This window comes from Triticum dicoccoides, chromosome 4A (assembly GCF_002162155.2).
Source record: "Triticum dicoccoides isolate Atlit2015 ecotype Zavitan chromosome 4A, WEW_v2.0, whole genome shotgun sequence".
NCBI classification, from domain to species: Eukaryota; Viridiplantae; Streptophyta; class Magnoliopsida; order Poales; family Poaceae; genus Triticum; species Triticum dicoccoides.
Window position 1 is genome coordinate 679,979,820 of NC_041386.1, and position 10,363 is coordinate 679,990,182.

Here is a 10,363-nt window from a genome sequence, read left to right on the forward strand (position 1 = left end):
CCAATTTTTAATGGATTTTTATGGACCAAAAGAAGCCCAGGGAGTGCAAGAGTTGGGCCAGAAGAGTCCCGGGCTGCCCACGAGGGTGGAGGGCGCGCCCCCCTGCCTCGTGGACAGCCCGGAGACCCCCCTGACGTGAGACCTACGCCAAAAATTCCTATAAATACTGAAACCTCCAGAAAATAACCTAGATCGGGAGTTCCGCCACCGCAAGCCTCTATAGCCACCAAAAACCAATCGGGACCCTGTTCCTGCACCCTGCCGGAGGGGGAATCCATCACTAGTGGCCATCTTCATCATCTCGGCGATCTCCATGACGAAGAGGGAGTAGTTCACCCTCGGGGCTGAGGGTCTGTACCAGCAGCTATGTGTTTGATCTCTCTCTCTCGTGTTCTTGAGGTGATACAATTTTGATGTATCACGAGCTTTGCTATTATAGTTGGATCTTATGATGTTTTTCCCCTCTACTCTCTTGTGATGAATTGAATTTTCCCCTTGAAGTTGTCTTGTCGGATTGAGTCTTTAAGGATTTGAGAACACTTGTTGTATGTCTTGCCGTGCTTATCTGTGGTGACAATGGGATATTCACGTGATCTACTTGATGTATGTTTTGGTGATCAACTTGCGGGTTCCGTAATATTGTGAACTTATGCATAGGGGTTGGCACACGTTTTCGTCTTGACTCTTCGGTAGAAACTTTGGGGCACTCTTTGAAGTACTTTGTGTTGGTTTGAATAGATGAATCTAAGATTGTGTGATGCATATCGTATAATCATATCCACGGATACTTGAGGTGACATTGGAGTATCTAGGTGACATTAGGGTTTTGGTTGATTTGTGTCTTAAGGTGTTATTCTAGTACGAACTCTGTGATAGACCGGACGGAAAGAATAGCTTCATGTTATTTTATTACAGACTCTTGAATAGATTGATCAGAAAGGATAACTTTGAGGTGGTTTCGTACCCTACAATAATCTCTTCGTTTGTTCTCCTCTTTTAGTGACTTTGGAGTGACTCTTTATTGCATGTTGAGGGATAGTTATATGATCCAATTATGTTATTATTGTTGAGAGAACTTGCACTAGTGAAAGTATGAACCATAGGCCTTGTTTCCTAGCATTGCAATACCGTTTACGCCCACTTTTATCATTAGTTACCTTGCTATTTTTATAATTCCAGATTACAAAAACCTATATCTACTATCCATACTGCACTTGTATCACCATCTCTTCGCCGAACTATTGCACCTATACAATTTACCATTGTATTGGGTGTGTTGGGGACACAAGAGACTCTTTGTTATTTGGTTGCAGGGTTGTTTGAGAGAGACCATCTTCATCCTATGCCTCCCACGGATTGATAAATCTTAGGTCATCCACTTGAGGGAAATTTGCTACTATCCTACAAACCTCTGCACTTGGAGGCCCAACAACGTCTACAAGAAGAAGGTTGTGTAGTAGACATCAGTCGCGAAGCCTCAACACCTGTGTGGTAACATGATCCAGCAAGCGGTCCAGGTGACCCTGGAGGTCCTCACAATCGGAGCACTCGCGCACCAGCGCAGCTGCCGCTTCCTACAACAATGTCGACGCCTCCAGAAGCATCTTAGTCGTCGACTCCTGTCGCTGACGAAGCTCCGTGAGCTGATGCTCATGATAGAGGAGCAAGTCACTCTTCTCCTCCCGGAGCTCACGGAACTCCACATCCCTGGCCACGAGCTCCTCTCTGAGGCGTCTCACCTCTGACACGGCGATATCGTGCGGCCCCATGGAAACTGGTAGAAGGAAGGGGGGCAAGCAAGAGCAAGGGCAGAAAGGATGAAGATCGAGGGAGGGGGGCGAAAAGGTTGAAGATGGAGGTCTGCATGTTGATAGAGCGAAGATCGATCTAAATCTTTTGGTCTTCCCCAGTCCATGCCCTTTCACATCAGCGGGTTTTCCCAGACCGGCCGCACCTAAAGATCAAAGTAACGCAGCGGTGATATTTTAATTTTACCTGACAGTCAAAAGCGACAAACGGACATGCACTATAACACCGGAACACGCCTGACGCCTAGGCCTCTCCTCTATGGTAGGATACACGCCTAAGCAAAACCCGTGACTGTCATCAACAAGTGCACGCCACGTTTATAAGGATTTCTTTGATTGTGGTTACACGCCGTATTAATAGGCGTGTCAGAAGCAACGACACCTTTAGGCTAGGCGCGTTTGACGGCTGCCATGCTGCGGCCGGCCGTCGTTGTTGGTTAATAGCGCCTCGGCGGGAGGCGCGGTGATGTGCAACTGTGGCGCCTTACGGCAAGGCGCGAATGGAGGGGGTTCAGGCGACGAAATAAGATTTTTTAGGAAGGGTCAGTGGGCAAAATAAGATAGCCGAGGGTCATTTATTAAAAATTATACCGAGCAGGGTGGCGTCGCGGGCCGTATCCGTATCTCTGGTTCTTTCCTCCGGCTGGTCCGGGCCCGCTCAGTCTACTTTTTCCGGTGGGCCATGGATAACGGTGGTCCCACCTGGCAGCGATCGGGTCCCGGGCCACATGCGACTTGTTTATGCGTGGCTGCTGGGCGTAGTAGTCCTGCGGCGTGCGGCCGTGTAGCGTAGCGTAGGGCGTTTGAATCCGGCTGCCTCGCTCTCGCCCTCCTTTTTCACTTGTGATGGTCGATCAGCTTAGCAAACAAGATACATGATGGTCCATCTTCATAGGGGTGGGGCAAAGGGGTGAGTTAAGCTGTGCGTGACCACCGTTACTTCGGTGTTTTTCTTTCCTCGTCTATGTTTATATAAACCTGGGTACGGTGCTGGGTCATTGCTGATGATGATCCAGTGGAGTGGAAGTGGAGGGAGAATGTTTCCAAGATCGATGCAACTTTTGAGACGACTTTCACCCGTCACGTGGATCTTCCCTTTCTTTGCAGAGCTCCTCCCAGCCTCGTTCCGGACGGGACATATAAAGTTGAGACATTTATTTTAGAACGAAAGGAGTACGTTACATCCATAGGGTGCACACGTACGTGTTAGATCTGGTTGGCGCCCTGTTTCCATCCCGATGTCGACACGTTCCGTGCGGGAGACATCACTTCTGTCTGTTCCCTTCCAAGCTTTAGAGAGACGGTGCGGGAGTATTTCACCTTACCGACCGAACCCTGCAGACATACAGTTTGTACCGACTGAACACACACCTAACCTGGCACCGACGGTGACACTCCATTTGCACTGCGTACGTACGTATATATCTCTCCCCGCGGTTACTATTCTTGTATAGTTGTATTCCTGCAGTTGCAGTGTGCGTTATGCCTTCGTCCAGTGATGCTTGAACATGAGTAGCACGTCTGGGAGTTACAAGAAAATCCAGACGTTCTTCTGCTAACTGGCAAAGCGCATAATAATTGGTCGGTTGCAGCACCGTCGTCTCCGCACTGTCACAGCAGAGTACTCCTGTTGTGAAATAATAATAGCAAGGCGTCCGGGGCCCGGGCGGCTGAGCTAGATTATGAGCAGTACGTGTCTATGCGTGCTGGTATAGTTGAGAGCCGGGCTATATCTTGAAATCTGATTGTATCCCTACTTAGCTTTCCAGTCATGGATCCCTTGGATAAACCCTGCAGCCATCGACCGCTTCTTCTCAATGGAATCTTAGCAGCTCTCCGGCTAACTTAAAGGAAATTATTTCATGTCTTTTTTTCAAAGAAATATGTTCAGCAAAGGAAATGCTGAGTGATTTGAGGTCAAGCCGACGGGCTGAATTGGCCGCATGATATAAGAGAAATCAACCAACTAACTGTCCGACGAAACAGGCACAGGAAATTCTTCATCTATTTATCAGGCCCTTTCCAAGTGCCATCATTTGGAAGCACTCTTCGGATGGCTCATATTCGGCGTCCACTGCATACAAGGCACAATTTCTGGGTTTGACGCTTTCCCCCATGGACTCCATGGTCTGGAAAATGTGGGCGCCCCCAAAGGTCAAATTCTTCTCTTGGCTGGCCTTACAAGATCGGATTTGGACCGCCGACAGGCTAGAGCGACGTGGCTGGGACAACTGCGGTCTTTGCCCGCTCTGTAAGCAGGTGCAGGAGTCAGGCGTCCACCTATTCGCCAAATGCCGCTTCACCTTGAGGCTTTGGCGGATGCTCATTGACAAGTATGGGCTTGTGCATCTGGACCCTTCTGACTGGCACCTTGAGGATTCCCTCCTCTCTTGGTGGGACAAGCGCACCAATTCGAGCATTCCGGATCGTCGAGCCATGGCCTCCCTTACCATGCTCGTATCCTGGACAATTTGGAACGAAAGGAACGCTAGAGTCTTCCACCACAAAGAGACGTCACCGCCAATCCTTCTCAAGCTTATTATAGACGAGGCCAACCTATGGGTTACTGCAGGGGCTAAACAATTAGAAAAAATTGTATCGCGCGAGTAATTGTCATGCCGTACTCCGGCCTTGTGTAACTCTACAAAACTCTATTCTCCTCTACTTTAATAGATGAGGCAAATCTTTTGCCTTCGTTTCGGAAAAAAAAAGGCATTCAGCGGCAGAGCAGCGCGGATCACTCGTTTCTCTGCTTGGAATGGATTCTTCCGGCTCGCTGCTCAATGCTTACAGTTATACAACTAGCTTAGCATTGTTCCTCTAGCCCACAGTCAGGGCTTGACTTGCCAGATCTGGCATTTTCCCAACCGGGTCGATCGACACTGCTGTTACATTACATAAGCTTGAAAGTCTGGGGGCTCATTCGGTTTGGAGGATTTCATAACGTAGGAATTAGGACTGGTATAGGAATTTTATAGGATGGCACTTGCCACCCTAAGGAATTGGCTCGCCTCGTTCCTACGCGCAAAATGAGCTTTGAGTGGATGTGTAATTTCCTTCAAAAACACAGGAAATGAATAGTATTCCTACGAAATTCCTATACACATTTCCTACAAACCGAACGCATCTATAGGAAATTTTCTTCGGGATCCTTGTTCCTATGTGTTTCCTATGAAAATCCTCCAAACCGAATAGGCCCTGGATCTGTAGGTCTCGGGATAATTCCGGGGAGACCGGCCGGGCAGCAGACATGCTGGTGCGTGCCCCATGCCAATGGGATCCAACCAGAACGAGCCATGCTTTTCCTTGGCCAAGAGAGAAATCATTGGAACGCTCGGGCCGCACGCGCACGGTCGGATCTCTCCGGAGAAAAGGCATGCATGCCAGTGACCAGATCGATCTGGATGTGGTTGGAAGCTGACATGCATCGAGGCAGAAACCGTTTGCTAGGTGTGGATCCGCACGACGGCCAGCGCCGGGCAGGCATTAAACTAGATCTGTGAGCATGACATTCCCTACTCCCTAGTTGCAGCAGCCAGCAGGGCACGAGACGAGACCAGATCTATGGTATGCATATGCATGCCCTGGTCCACCGATAAATTATAAAAGAAAAATTCTGTAACACTGCAACCGACTAGTGATCGTGCGTCATGCCGTTGCTCGCGCTGGGCGACGACGGCGACGCACGGTGTGGGGGGGAGTTGATGGATGGATCGAGGAGGGCACGTCGCGGCGACGGCGAGCGTGGCATGTCGGGGCGGCGGGGGAGCAGCTGGTGGCCGGCGGATCGGTCCCTTTCCGGGCGGACGCATCGCATCATGCATCCAACGTACTATCTAGCTTAGCTGTTCACGTACGCGTCAATGTGTGCAGTCTTGACATTATTGATTGAAGTGCTGGTTGGTCGACGGCGATCGGCTGCTTCGTGCTGAGCAAGGTGCGCCGGCGGTGGAGCTCTGCTGCCGCCTGTCCAGTCCATCTTCTTCCCGCTCGCCTCGTCTACAGTCTACTACACCTACACGAGCGAGCCGAGCAGTGTCGCGTCCCGGGCCGTATCTCTGCTTCCTCCGGTTGGTATGGGCCCGCAGCTCCCGGCGACCTTTTCCCGGCGGGTCCCAGCTGGCAGTGATTGAGTTTCATTGTCCCCGGTCACATGCGGCTTTTTTATGCAGGCTACGGCCTGCGGCCGTGCGGGCTAGCTCGATGGCTGGACGGGTGTCTGCAGGTGGGACCCAGAGTCCAGAGACGGCGGGCATTTGAATTCCACTGCCTCTCTCACACTCTCTCTCGGTTTGGCCGTAAAAACCGTAACACTATGTTTGGATGTTGATATTGGGCCTCCGAATTAGATTTTGGCATTGGTCTGGCCCGAATGTCATTGTTTGGATGGCTGTGGCATTCGGGATTGGAAACGAGATCGAATATCGGCCCGACCGCGGCAAATTGCGCGCCTGCCTTTCTCCAATTCGGACCCCCAGCGCTCGATATTGCCTTGTATTCGCTAGCCAGAGCCCCTCCCCGCCAACATACCTCTTCGTTCCCGCTCGAGGAAAGGCAAGAGGCGCGAGCGACGGCGCGATTGAGGAACGCCAGCGGCGACGCAGGTGAGATCCCTTCCCCTCCCCCTCCCCCCTTGTCCTCCCCGTCCTTCTCTATCCCCGGCGAGGCCGTGTTCGTCCCCGTCCTGCTCCCTCCCCGTGCCAATCCTCAACCCCCTCCCCCGTCTCACCAGCCATGGCGGCCAAGGTGCTCCCTCCTCGTGGCGGCGGCGGTAGGGGCTGTCTTTTGCCCACCTTGGCAAGCACCCCCCTCGCCCCCCCTGCTGGAACCCCCATCTCGACTAGCCCCGTGGTTTCTTCATCTAGAACCCTAGAAATCTTCTCTGATCCCCAATTTCTTTGTCTCTTGCAGGTCACTTGGGGGGTGAATGGATCCTTCTCAGCAGCCCGATTCAAGGTATGTGATGTTCATAAGTGTGTGTGTTGTTGATCTAGATCTGTCTAGATGTTTGTCTTCTCAAAGATTAGAAATTGTAGGTGTTTTAGATCTGTATTGCTGTTACAATCAACAATTATGTTTGTGGGGCATCTTTTATTCTGTTCTAGCAGGTCTTCATAGTTGCAACTTGATGTGCTAATTTATTGTGTGATGTTCACTTCATAAAATGCTCAGTTTTATTGATTGAAAAGCTGTATAAATGATTGATGGCTGATAACTAAATTATTGTGTAGTTCCATACTATCAGATCAAGTAGACATGATTTCATACATAACTGAAGAGAACAAAAGGAGAAAGAGGAAAAGGATAATCTTGACAGAACTTTACTTCGAATCGGTACTTCTTGGAATGGCATACCTTATCTCACAGAGAGCACCTCGTGGATTAGGTAGTTTTAGTGATGATGAGCACAAGCACACACTTAGGAAGTATTTGTTGAAAGATATGTATGATGGCTCAGAAGTGGCATGCTATGATCAGCTACGTTTAACAAAAAGAAATTTCCATGATTTGTGCATCATGTTGCGTGAGAGGTGTCATCTAGTTGATAGTGTGTATGTGGCTGTGGAAGAAAAGGTTGCCATGTTCTTGTTAGTAGTGGGTCATGGTCTGAAAATGAGGTTGCTTCGAGGCACATACAAGCGGTCTTTGGGAACTATAAGTACTCACTTTTCCGAAGTGTTAAGAGACATTCTATCTATGCATGGGGAGTTCATTAAGCTTCCAGATGCTAATGTTCAACCTCCCGATGATTACAAATGGAAGTGGTTTGGTGGTGCACTAGGAGCATTAGATGGCTGTCATGTAGATGTTTCCGTTCCCGTGCCTTCCCAAGGGAGGTACAGGAATAGGAAGCAAGCTGTCAGTACCAACATGCTCGGTGTGGTGGACTGGAATATGAAATTTCTGTATGTCTTACCTGGCTGGGAAGGTTCCGCTTCAGACTCTAGAGTCCTACGCGACTCCATGAGAACTAATCGCCAAGATGCATTTGTTGTACCTAATGGTATGGCTTTTTCTCTTGGCATCTTGTTCTCTTTTCACGTGCTACAACCAACCTAACCGACTTGTCTAACGATAGGGAGATATTACTTGGCTGATGCTGGTTACACGAATGGACCTGGATTTCTAGCTCCATTCAGATCCACTCGGTATCACTTGAAAGAGTGGGCATCAAGTCAGCAACGACCCCAAAATGCCAAAGAGCTATATAATTTGCGCCACGCTCGTGCTAGAAATGTAGTAGAGAGAACTTTTGGGTTGTGGAAGAAGAAGTGGGCGATTCTTCGCACTCAAAGTTTCTTTGACATAAAGGACCAGGTAACATGTGTCCATTTGGTTTTCAATAAGAGCCATAACGGAGGGGAAAATATTTACTTGAAGAAAACATTCTTGCAGATTCGAATCATTAATGCTTGTTGTGTGTTACACAACTTTGCGAGGGATAGGCAACATATGATGGACGACTTATTGCTGCAGGAAGTGGATAATGAAATAGCTTCTCAGCCAATTGAGGCTGATGATGCAAACTCAATTAGAAGTGTTCAAGTCACTAATGCATGGACCAACTTCAGGAACCAGCTATCTATTGACATGTTTGCTGAATATGTAGTGGCACATGCAACTTTACAGCAGTAGCGCGGCATGTGGATTAGCTAGATGATGTCTTTTCTTTTGTGCTAGCTAGATGATGGATTGGCAAGATGATGTCTTTTTTTTGTGCTAGCTAGATGATGGATTATCAAGATGATGTCTTTTCTTTTGTGCTAGCTAGACGATGTTATGTTCTCTTTTGTGCATAGGTATTGGATGGTGACTTTTGGATATTTTGTACATCATCATCATGAGAAAGAAATTAATATATGTTCTCTTTTGTTTGTCAATTGTTATTCAAACTTTTTACTTGTAGCACCATGGTTGAAGAGAAAAAGAAGAAGTATAGTAGAGATTACTTGACATGGAATTATGAGATGGATAAGGTCTTGTTGGATGTCTTTGTTGGACATCACAATAGAGGTGATCAAGCCCACAATGGATGGAAGCCACATGTCTACAATGCTGCTATAAAGGCAATATGTGATAAGTGTGGACTAAGGGCAAAGGATGTGGCCACTGTTAACTTGTGTTGTTGATGATTCAAGACTGATAACCTGACCAGACCCTGTTGTGTTTGTGCGGAGTGGAGGGAAGTGGTTCGAAAATGGGTGCAACTTTTGAGAACCTTCGCAGTTTTATCCTACGTACTACTATACACTAACACTAGTACTGCTACAATTGTAGCACGTACACAGTCCTTGGAGTTGGAGACAGTCCTAAAAGAATCCTACTGTATCTGTATTTATCACTCTCACGTCTTTCCGTCGGAGGCAAACAGCATGGTTCCACATTCCCGCCGTCAACGTCAACGTTACGTCTAGTCATCCAGATACCGCCATGGCAAACGCTAAATCAAGCTAGCTGGTGCCATGTTTCAGTCGGTCGGCTGATCTAACTTTGTTTCGTGCGGCAGTTCTTTCGCAAGCAAGGAAACACCACTGCTTCTTCCCTCTCCTCTTTTCTTCAGAAGATACTACGACCACCGAATCCAAATATGCGAACAAAAAGGATACAGGCCACTTGCGATCGTAGTAACCAACCACCTAAAACAGCACTCCACCGCCACGCGACCCCATCCTATTCACACGCGTTCGTTTGGGGTAAAACGGACGAACCAGACGGCCCAGCGCACGGGAGCAAACGGACTTTTGTCCGCTTTGTGTCCGCTTTCGACCCATCCCCGGTCCAAATTTGCGCCGATTTTGGGGTGAAACGGATAACGCGCGGACGGGCGGGACGCGCGCACTTGTCCGCCCCTGATCCGCCTTTCGGTGGCACAAAGCAAAACCCTCCCGCGCCCCCTTTGGCGCCATTTTCCTCCAAACACTCCCACGTCCCGCCGTCCACCTCCCTCCCCAGTCCATGGCCGACGCCCAGCCGAAATCCGGCGGCCTGGCCGTCGACCCGCCCGAAATGGCCAAGAAGAAGAAGGACAAGGCGCCAAGGAAGCCACGGTCGAAGTGCACGCCGGAGGAGATCGTCAAGTTGGACGCGGAATCGGCGAAGAGGAGGAACCGGAGGGCGGTCGTTAAGGACAACGCCGCCGCGGCCAAGTTCGCCGCCGAGCGCGATGGGATGGAGGCCGCGCGGCGCAAGGCCGAGGTCGAGGAGAAGGAGGCCATTGTCAACAAAGCGCACGCCCTCCTCATGCTTGGCATTTGTCGTCCGGCCGGTTTCTCTGCAGCGGCCATCGGCCCGGCGAGCACAGGCTCGTCGGTCGCCTGGCCTCCGCACTGCCAGTCGCCAACGTCGCGGACCAGGCCTATGTCGCCCGGCTTCCCCCCGCCAAGGCACGACGGCCAGACCCGTTCCTCGGGGTCGCCGGACGTGAGAGTGATCGCGCTGTCCACCCCGCGCCCCTCGGCCGTCATCGACCTCAACGTCACACCTGGGTCCAAGAGCGGCGGACGACCGTCTGTCGAGATACAAAGAAAGCAAGCACGGCCGCCGTTTACGGGCAC